Source organism: Phaseolus vulgaris, chromosome 4 (genome assembly GCF_000499845.2).
Source record: "Phaseolus vulgaris cultivar G19833 chromosome 4, P. vulgaris v2.0, whole genome shotgun sequence".
Classification (NCBI taxonomy): Eukaryota; Viridiplantae; Streptophyta; class Magnoliopsida; order Fabales; family Fabaceae; genus Phaseolus; species Phaseolus vulgaris.
In genome coordinates, this window is record NC_023756.2 from 13,371,569 (window position 1) to 13,382,482 (window position 10,914).

The window sequence follows — 10,914 nt, forward strand, 5'->3', positions numbered from 1 at the left end:
TACCTTGAGGCTTTTATCCTTAGTCAATAGTCCGACCCGACCCCCGACCGATACACTGGCCCCTAATTTCAAGGGAATTAATTCCAATGAGTCTTAATAATACTTGTATGATTCAGTCGAGTCCGGTTGTCTCTATTATGGTTTGTACCAATGTCATGATGGGATTGGACCATACTGTCACCACCTTATCATCTCTGCCATTGGAGTGCTTTTTAGAAGGTTATTTTGGAGGTGAAATTTAAATTTCCTCTTGCATCTATGCATTTCAAATGAAAACCATTAGATATGAAATGATCTAATGATTAAGGTATGTGACACTTCGTATTCTGAGGTTCGACTTCTATAAATAGGTGATCTCTCATTCTTCAGAATTCACTCTTGCTTTCCTCCGACTTCTGAGTTGTTTATTGTGGCAAGGTTTTTTTCCCTTCCTTCCGAAAGGTTAGTCATGACTTCCTCTGGGTCTTATTCTTCTCCTTATTCTTCTTTTTCTAGAGGTTGGTCAGGTGCCAAGGGTACTAGATCCGAGACTAGTTCAGATTGGGTTAACGTCTCAGAAGACGCAACCAATCGATCTGGTGAAATGTCTCCGAGTTAGCTCACCTACCGAGAGGGGTATGAATGGATAGATCATAAGGTAACTAAGTATTGTACTCAATATGGTTGGTTGTCCATGGCCACCACCTTTGTTGATAATGTGACCATTCTGAAACTGGATGTCGAGGATGGCATAATCTCGGTCGGCTGTTGTTCGGGTGTAGAAAATGTCTTTTAAGGTTAGTTGGGCCAAATGCTCCTTTCTTTTATGTATATTCTTGTTTTTTCATCGATTTGCACATAACTTCCTTTTGAAGAGTTTACAATGGGCGTCCTCTAGATGCTCAATGTGTCTCCGACCCAACGTCATCCAAACTTTTGGGTCGCATTGCAGGCCTTCCGGCTTGTTTGTAATTTGTTTCACTTTTGTTCTTCTCCCCAAGCTTTTCTTAATTACTAGAGTTCCCACTTGTCCAAGCCTGTGAGTTGGTTGTCACTCACGAGTCAATCAGGTAACATTCTTTTTCTCCCTTTACCTTCTCTTACAACACTTAGAGGGTAAGTTTTTCAGAGTCCTTGTAGAGTCGGAGGATAGGGAGTATTTTTATGACAGAGAAGGGAACACAAAATTTCTTTTTTATTGAACCAAAACCCTACTCAGTATAAGATTTGGCCTCGTTCTTCCACGAGCACCAATGATATGGATATCTTTGGCGTGTTTGATGAATTGCCAAGAAGACTCCCTAACTGAAAGTTGTTGGCAGTTTATCAGTCGCCCCATCGTTGGGTAGATTTTCCTAGTAGGCTAACATTTACTTTCCTCTCGGTCGGTTTTTACCTTTAATAATTTTTGTTCTTGTTGCAGGCATAATGGTTCAGACTAATCCAAGCACCCTAGGCCAAGCTGTTGACACTGAGACAAGTGGTCGTTGAATGGTCGAGAAATAATTTGGATATGGTAGTTAGGGGCTTGACTTTATTTGCAGCCTCAGCTTTTCAATTGGTCTGCAGACAGTGATCAATTTGATGTCAAATCCATAATGATTGTATGAAGGATGTCAACCCGGTATATAATGTTTCTCTAAACAAAATTCTAAAAATTCTTGGCTGAGATGGAAGCAAGAGGCTCAACCTCGATCTATTTTGTAAAGTAGTCAACCCTTACTAAGAGGAACTTACATTATCCCTTCCATGGACTAAAAGGTTCGATGATGTCCATTTCCCATATGGCGAACGACCATGGAAAGAGAATATTATACAAAGTCTTCAATTTGATGTGAGATAGCGTGCCACGCTCTTAGCACTTGATGCATTTTTTTACGTACTTCGTACAATCACTCTACATGGTTGGCCTATAATAGCTGACTCTGAGGACTTTGAACGCCATGGTACGCGCCCTTGAGTGGTTTTCGTAGATGTCCTCATGGATTTCCTTTAGGACATATTCGACTTGGTTTACTGAAATACATTTAAGTAATGGTTGAGCATGTCCTCTTCAAAAATGATCTTGGTCGATCATAACATACCTTGCACAATGTTGTTTCATTGTCTTTTCATCATTAGCTTCACAAGTCTCATGCTCTAAGAACTTCCTAATGGGGGCTATCCAAGTATCACCCTCGTTTGTGACTAGGCCCTCGGTTTGTGAAATAGTTAGGGTTTTCAACAAGAATTGAATAACCGATTGGTGATGACTTTTCTTTTTGGCCAACCAAGACAATAGGTCGGTTTGAATGTTGTTCTCTCGTTAGATGTGTTTGACGTGCATGCTTTGAATTTTTTAGATCATATAAAAAACTGCATGGTAATACCACTGTAGTAGTGAGTCTTTGAACTAGAATTCACCTTTCACCTGATCGACCACTAGCTGAGAGTCACTTTGCAAATCATCTCTCATGCTCCCATATCATATGCCAGGTTTAGGTCGGCCAAGATGGCCTCATGAGTCCTTGTTTTGAACTTGAAATGTAGGCTTGCTTAAGAAGGAGGTTCCCGGGTCCCTCCAAGACTATGTCGGCTCCAAATGATTTTTTGTTAGAGGACTTCAAATTCAGTCATGCAGAGAAATCTACCAGGCACTATGACTTGATGGCTCCTCTAGACTCGTATTGGATGTTAAATTTTGAAACTGAGGAGAAACTTGTTATTGTTATGCTTTAAAAGAGCATCAGGTCACACCTTTCTCTCTGCCTCATGTCCTTATTTAACCTAATAGAGCTTGGGCTCAGTGAGATCACGCTCAAGCAAGGAATAATTGTTGAATAAAAGAGTCTTTCATAGATTCTTTTTCGTCGACTTTTCCAAGTGGAGGCTTCTAATGAATGTTTGGCTAGGTTTTCCTTTCATATAGAAATAGCCTCACTTTCATCTAGATACCTTGCGAACTTTTTGTGTGTGTGTATACATGACTCCAATCCATGGGTCCTTACCTGGGAACTTTCATTGGCCTTGTTCGTGCTAGCAGTTTGACCTTTTTCAGTTTATGAAAGTTCAAAGCAAGAAGAAGGGGATATAAAATGTTAGGCTTGATTTTGAACATTGTCTGCTCAATGATCTTCATAGTGGGAGGGATGTGGAATACATGGTATGTCATGAAGGGTATTAGCATCATTCTAAATATAATTTTAGTGTCTTTCCTTTTCGGAGAGAACCTGTCCTTTCTTTCTACAAGAGTTCTTGGGATTAGGTCCATTGGCCCAAGCTTCAAAGCTTCCTCTAGTAGATCTTCTTAGTTAACCTAGAGGTTGATGTATGAGGTTTATAGGATTATGGAAGTTTGATAAGGTTATGGGGTAGGTTTGTCTTTGCCATGTTAGACTCCATCATGACAATTACGTATGCTAGAAGGTCTAGGTAGGCTTGGGTTGGTTTATGTGGTTCAGATTGATAACTGGGCCATGTAGGGCCTTCCAGTATTTAGAAAAGACTAGGATGACGAGCTTTTGGTTTTAAGGGTTCAGTCTTGAGCTCTTTTGGTTCATAGTATTTATTTTGTTAAATAGAGAGTAAGGGTCAATTGAAAGGTGGGGACGGAAGATATATGTGTTTTTTGGAAGTTTGATACAACAATGTATTTGTTTAAATTTTTGGATGTGTCAAGTATAATTTTTGGATTTGTCGAGCGGGCTTCTAATCGAGCAAGCCCTCGGGTTTGCATTTAAGGCAAGCAACAATCAATCTGAGTACGAGGCCTTGATAGTTGGGATGTTGTTAGGCTATCTCGAGTTGGGAGCTCGAAGCTCACTGGTAAAAAGTGACTCATTTCTTGTCACCAGGCAAGTCATAAGTGAGCGAGTATCAGGCCAAGGACCCGCAGCTAGCCTCACACCTCAGGTACGTGCAAATCTTGAGATCAACCTTCTCTACGTTTGATCTTGTTCATGTTCCTAGAGAGCAGAACTCTCGGGCAAACCTGTTGTCTAAGCTAACTAGCTCAGGGAAGGGAGGTCGGCAGAGGTCAGTAATCCAGAAGACATTAAAGTCACCCAGGACAGCTGAAGGAGGATTGGCCGAGGTCGATCATGCGGAGGTCTTAGGGGTTAGCTCAGGGAAAGCAAGAAGACATTGGTCGATGATTCAAGAAACCCCGAAAGTCCCAAGAATAACCACCTATGGGTTATTGGGGGATGAATTTCCTGAAGTTTTGCAGGTCGGCACCACGGAGACTTGAATAACACCTTACAAGCGTTACCTCGCTGATGGGTTACTTCATGCCGAGCCCATGGAGGCCAAGATTGTTAAGAGGAATGAAAGGCGGTATACCTTGATAGATGGAAATATTTTTCGTCACGGTTACACCCATCCAATCCTCAGATGTGTAAGCGAAGATCAGTGTGCTCGCATAATGGCCGAGCTCCATGGAGGCATTTGCGGTAGTCACATAGGAAGACGAGCCCTGCCATTGAAGGTCATCCGAGCTGAGTATTATTGGCCGACCATGAAGGAAGATTGCGTGAAATATGCACAACGCTGTGAACAATGTTAGAAGCACGCTTATTGGTGCTACGCACCAGCCGAGGAGCTACGGTCAATTTATTGTCCGTGGCCTTTCCTTACATCGGGAATATACATTTTAGGTCCTTTCCCTTTGGTGATACGTTAGATGAAGTATCTCATTGTGGCCATTGAATATTTTCATCAAGTGGATTGAAGCTGAGCCATTTGCGCAAATAACTACTCACATGGTACAACATTTTGTGTGGAAGAACACTGTGTGTCATTTTGGGATTCTAAGACACCTAATGTCCAACAATGGAACCCAATTTTCCAGCCAACAACTAGGTAAGCTTTGCTCGAAGATCAAAATAAAGCAGGTGTTCGCCTCGGTAGAACATCCTCAGACGAATGGCCAGGTTGAGTCAGCTAACAGAGTCCTATTGAGATGTTTGAAAATGAGGTTATATAAAGCCAAGGGAACTTGGTCAGAAGAAGTTCCCAAAATCCTGTGGGCCTATCACACCACTCCACAATCAACAACTAAAGAGATGTCTTTCAGTTTGGTATATGGTTCAAATGCCATGACACCCGTGGAGATACAAGAGAATTCTCCTAGGTTTCAAAGCTTTGTTGTTGAGGAATCTAAAGAAGGAAGGAAGGTAAACCTAAATTTTTTGGACGAGGTGCGTGAACATGCCCGTATTAACTCGAAGGCTTTAAAGAGAAGGGTGGAGTTAAAGCAAAAAAAACAAGACGAAACCTCAGCAGTTCAAGGTTGCCGACGTGGTGATGCAAAAGGCCCACCCCTACTAGTTGGGAAACAAGTTATCCCCAAAATGGACTAATCTGTTCCGCGTAGTTTAGGTGCTAAAAAATGGGGCGTATAGGTTGGAGACCTTGGAAGGAGGAGCCATCCCACGAACGTGGAATGTGGCAAACCTCAAGTTTAACTTCAGTTAAGATATTTTGTTTTAATGCTTTCTTTTTGAACAATCTGATGTTTAAGGTGATGCTCTTTTTCCCTTGAGGGGTTTAATAACGAGGTCATCTAGTGATAAATTTGTTCTCAGAAGATGGTGCATTAGTTTTGTTGATTTACTTGAGTTAGCACACGGTAAGTCGACCTAGCTCGGTGTAAGTACGTCTGCCCAAGCATAGGCATCCTGTGAGATAAAAATTGTTTGTTGATTTACTCGAGTTAGCACACGGTAAGTCGAGCTAGCTCATCATAAGTACGTCTACCCGAGCATGGGCGCCTTAGGAGACTAGTTTGGCTAGTGGTTCACTTGATTTAGTGTCAGGTAATACGACCTAGCTCGACATAAGTATGACTACCCGGGTATAGGCGTTTTGTGCATAAAGTTGGTATAGATGAAGTATTTGGCAAGGTAAGACGAACTAACATGGTGTAAGTGAGACTAACCGAGTATAGGTGCTCTGCAAATTGGTTTGTTATGGCTAAATCGTTTGATTCGATGTAAGGTAAGACGACCTAACTCGGCGTAAGAGCGACTACCCGAGTATAGACACTCTACGATTTGATTTGTTATGAGTAGAGTCTTTCACACCTGAAAAGACATCCTAGCCCGGAATGAGCCAAGTCATCAGAGTGCAGGCGCCCTGTAGTGGTGAGCTTGTTAGATCTGGTACATGGTAAGTCGGGCTAACTCGGTGTGTGAACGATCACCCGAGTTTAGGTCAGTGAAATGATTAAATACACGTAGTGGAATCATTCTATTATACATAAGGTAAGTTGGGATAGCTCGGTGTACGAGTGGTTATCCGAGTCTAGGTGCCTTGAGAGATGAATAAGTGCTAAAATAGATGAATCATTCTTGGCGTGGGATAAAACGACCGAGCTAGGAACAAGTACGATTATCCGAGTAGGTGCTCTGCGAAGTAAGGCTCAGAAAAGTCATGATAGCTAGCCTTTGGCCAAGTTTGTGAAACAAATCTATACAAGTCGAGATTGAGTATGGGCTCGTTTTAGCTATGGGTTTATGGTTCATCGAAAGGTTAGTTCTCTGTTAAGTGGGAGTCCCACGATTTTTCATGCTTAGCTTCGCCTAAGTCAGATTTTTGTTATACTTATTACTTCATGCTCAAGATGTAGAGATGAATTAGTATAATTGATAAAGTATTCGTGTGTGTATTGATAGTAGTTGTGTAAAGGCATTTGCAATAAGTCAAGTAAGTTGTTATTTTCATACTTAAGCTAACAAAAGCTTGTTATATGATTTGTGTTAAAATAAAGAGAATGAGTTAAGTAACGAGGCATGCATTTGTAAAGGTCTCAAAATCACTATACATAAGAAAGAGCAAAAGTGTTGCTAAACATGAAGTGTTCAAACTGTTAAAGTGTTAAGAAAATTTAACATATTACAAACCATAAAAGTTTAAGTTAATCATCCCTTAATTGGCCATCAACCACGGTTTTACCTGGGCCAAGATCCGAGAAGTCCAGATCGGGATGGAGCTATGATGCTTGTTCAAGAGCTGCCTCGAATCCTACAAGGTAGGATTGGGCAACATCTTGTTTGAAGGATTTTGTGGCCTTGGCAAGGACCTCATCTTTGCGGGTCAGTTCCCCTTTCAGCTTGTCAACTTCGACCAAGAGTTTGTTCCTTTCCTCGGCCAAGCTTGCTGCTTCTTGAGCTCGGTCTGCTGCCTCTTTAGTCTTCTCATTTCAAATTTGTTCAGCTTCTTGCTGTAAACCATTTGAATGTTTGATCTCAGATTGAAGGCAATCTATCTCTTTATGAAGCTCCACATTCTCTTGGACTCTCTGGTCCTCCGCTGTTCTCGTCTTAGCAATGACCAGGCAACCCATGGCAAAGGCTTGCCGAAATTTCTTCATGGCGTCACGAAGCAGATGATCTTCGTCGTGGGCCGTGAGCCTATCTTTATCTTTGCCTGGGCAGGAAAGCCGTTTCACCATATGTGGGAATGTCAAAATCTGGATCCCACAAGCTTTTGCTCTTAGAGCTCTCCACTTTGCGTTATTGAATGACGATTATGTCTTGGTGTGGAGCATGGCCAACTGAGTGAGAGACGTCTTGATGCGAGGCTCGGGCATCTGAATGAGAGTGTTAAGGGGGGGGGGAGCGGTTGCCTTCCATTTTCTCTTAAGAACAAGCCCCGAGGAGGTTTCCTCATCCTGCTCGGTCGGGGCTTGAGTGATTGTGACTGGAGCTTTCTTTTTATGAGTTAAAGAATCCTTGGGCATGTTAACAGCTAGCTTTGTCGTGCTGACAACATCCTCCATGCAAAGAAAATAAGTAAATGATTAATAACGGTAGCAGAGTTATTTTCACCCAGAGGAGGAAATAAGGAATACCAGTATAAGTTTTCAGAGCACCGGGGATGTACTCTTTGGTCAAGAAGAAAGAGGTGTAAAAAAAAACCTTCAAGCTCGTCAGGAACTCGCAGATTCCTTGGTCTTTTGGCGATAGATCTTCCAGGCGTCGGGTACTCTGGAATTTAGGCTCAGGGGTCCAATATAGGGGAAATCCATCCAGAAGAGTTGGATCTCCTGTTGAAGCTCGAACTTTAACAAATTTTCCTTTAAAGTTTTTATATGAAGACTGGAAAAGGGTGAGCAAAGCTCTTTCAGGGGCACGGTTCAAAGATACCCACAACTTACTGCTCGTGTGTTTAGCCTTGAAGAAGTAGAGAAAAACTTCAACAGATGACGAGATGCCGAGCTATGAGCACAAAATGATAAAGGCACAAATAAATGCCCAACTATTAGGGTGTAGTTGGGCAAGGGCAATATTGAGCTCGGTTAATAGCTCTTTTTCAAAAATGGATAAAGGGAGACGCAAGAGAACCTTTATGAAAAACGTGACATAAAAGAAACAAAATGGACCACCAGGATTCAATGACTCGTCACAACACCCGTCTTCTACAATTTTTACATTACCCTCGTGTCTTTTACTCATACTACACCCGTTTTCTCTTAAGTCTCTAAGATGTAAATGGGTGGTGTAATAAGAGACTTCTTTTAGAAGCTCTTTCTTGGCCCAGGGGTACATTGAACTGTAATCCATTGCATAAATAGCTAGAACACAAGCATAAACACAAACAGAGTATGAGTACAATTTAGACCAGGAAGAGTAAACAAATAAAGAGCAAAATAAAAGCATATTCCAATCCATGCAACACAATCAACAAGCTAAAACGATGATCATCGATAGAGAAAGGAATTACCTAGTTGTCATGCTGGAAGTGTGTAACGATGGTGAGAGGGAAAACGTGAGGAAGTTTTTCAGAGCAAGAGAACGAAAGAGTTTGGGAGTGAGGAATCTGCGTAGAGAATATAATTGAGTTTCTCGCAATGCAAATAAGAAATGAATGAATGGTTTTCATTAGTGGAGTTAGGTGGAATACCTGGTGTGACGGCGGTGAACCTGGTGCGACAGTGGTGGGTAGTTGCACAAGAGCAAGATGAAGCATCGAGGAGAGAATTTTAGAAGCAAAGGGAAATGGAAAAGTGTGGCACAAACAGAGGCTCGAGAGGGGATATATTCGAAAAAATGGAAGTTGAAATGTAGGGTTTCTCCACCGTTGATACGCACCACGTGTACGCTTTAGATTCAGTGGGATGAGACATTTCCTCAGAAATGCTTCGGCAATCGCGCCTCACCTACCCTATGGGGAAAACGTCGTGTCAGCCACCAAGTGCTGGAAAGCCTCTTCGCCTAGTCGAGCTCGGCTCGAGCCTGGGGGCTTGTGTATTGGCCAAGAGCTCGACTCGGTCCAAGCATTTAGGTCAGCTCACTTTTTGGGCCAGTATGGACCCAAAGGGTGGCCCATGAGCTCGACCCAGATGCTGGTAGACAGCTCGAAAAAGACAATAAAATAGAAGGAATATTCAGATTGATTATAATATATACGCTAATTAAATACCAATAAAAGTTTTTAAGAATAAAGTAGTTAACACCCGAGAATAAAGGTACATGGGAACAAAATGTTTTATTGTTGTTAAGCACCTGAAGATAAAGGTGCACGTAAGCAATATGTTTTTCTGTTAAGATTATATTCTCCCTGTTGAAATCTTGCTCTGATTGGAGAAAACAGTTGAAGGGATTTCTATAAAAGGGGCTTGAGACCCCTAGTAAAGAGACATTGTTATTGAATACTCTAAATTGAAACTAATTTTATATTTGAATGCTCTCACGAATTGATCGTAAGAATGTGATCAACAGGTAGAGTCCTCTTTGTCCCAGTGAAGTGACACCTTGAAGCAACAATTGAAGACAAAGCAGAAGAGGAGCTTGCCCATTCAGTCCATTCGAAGTCAACCGACAAGAACATTCTCAATATTTTTTTTTTCAGATTGCATTTGTTGTGTAAAACTTCAGTGTTTAATACTTGTATTTATTGCAATGCATGTCTCATGTATCTTTTGATAAATTATTTTTTATTTGTGTTGTATGAGTGAACTTAATTATACATATAACACATCTTATAATCTCTAAGTCAAGTTATGTGATATTTTATACATAATTATTTAGTCGAAAGAAAATTAATTACAACATTTTCGTAAAAAAGAAGTAAAAAAACACTTTAATTAAACGGTAAATAACTAAATAAGAACATGATCCTCATATTTAAGCGTCTAAATTATTTTTATAAGTTCACTTAAGCAAGTTTTAACTATTTCAGGTGGGTTATCATTTAAGCAAATTACCAATTAAGTAATTTATTTTTGTTTTATTTTCCCTTTTTCTTAAAAATAGAGAATACATAAATTTATAATAAAAATAAAAAAGATTATTTTGAACTAAAAGTCACTAAAAATACGTAAAAATAGCTACAAGTACTCAAACATAAACTAATATCAATATTTATAGTTATCAAGTCATCGAAAAGACTAATTAGGCATATTAGTATTTTTTTAAAAATACTATTTCACTTTATGTAACTATTTAAAACTTCTAGAGTAATTTGATGGAAATATTTTAGTTTTCTTTAGCAAGTTCTTAATATAAAAATATGGCTGAACCGATAAAAATTTTAATCTTCATTAGTTGATGGTCGAATGTTTAATAAAAGACACACTAATGAATTCAAATTACAATAGTGTAATTTTTACTAAATGTTAAATCGTTAATAATTATATAAAAATTAAATTCTTTTCAATTCAATTTTTTTGTCATTATAATTCTTTTTGTCACTTTTTTATTTCATTATTTTAAAAGTTCTAAACTCACATCAACTTCCATCTTTATAAATAAAATATCAAATAATTTTATATTAATATATTTTTAAAAATATAATCAATACTACATTGTATATAGGGTACTATATTTTGATCTTTATATATATGTATATATACAGTAGCTATAAACACGTGTTACTTGTCTAACACACGTGTCATGTTATGTGCTACAATTCTGGCACTGTAATCTCCACCGTAACCGTTCTTAATTGTTTCAA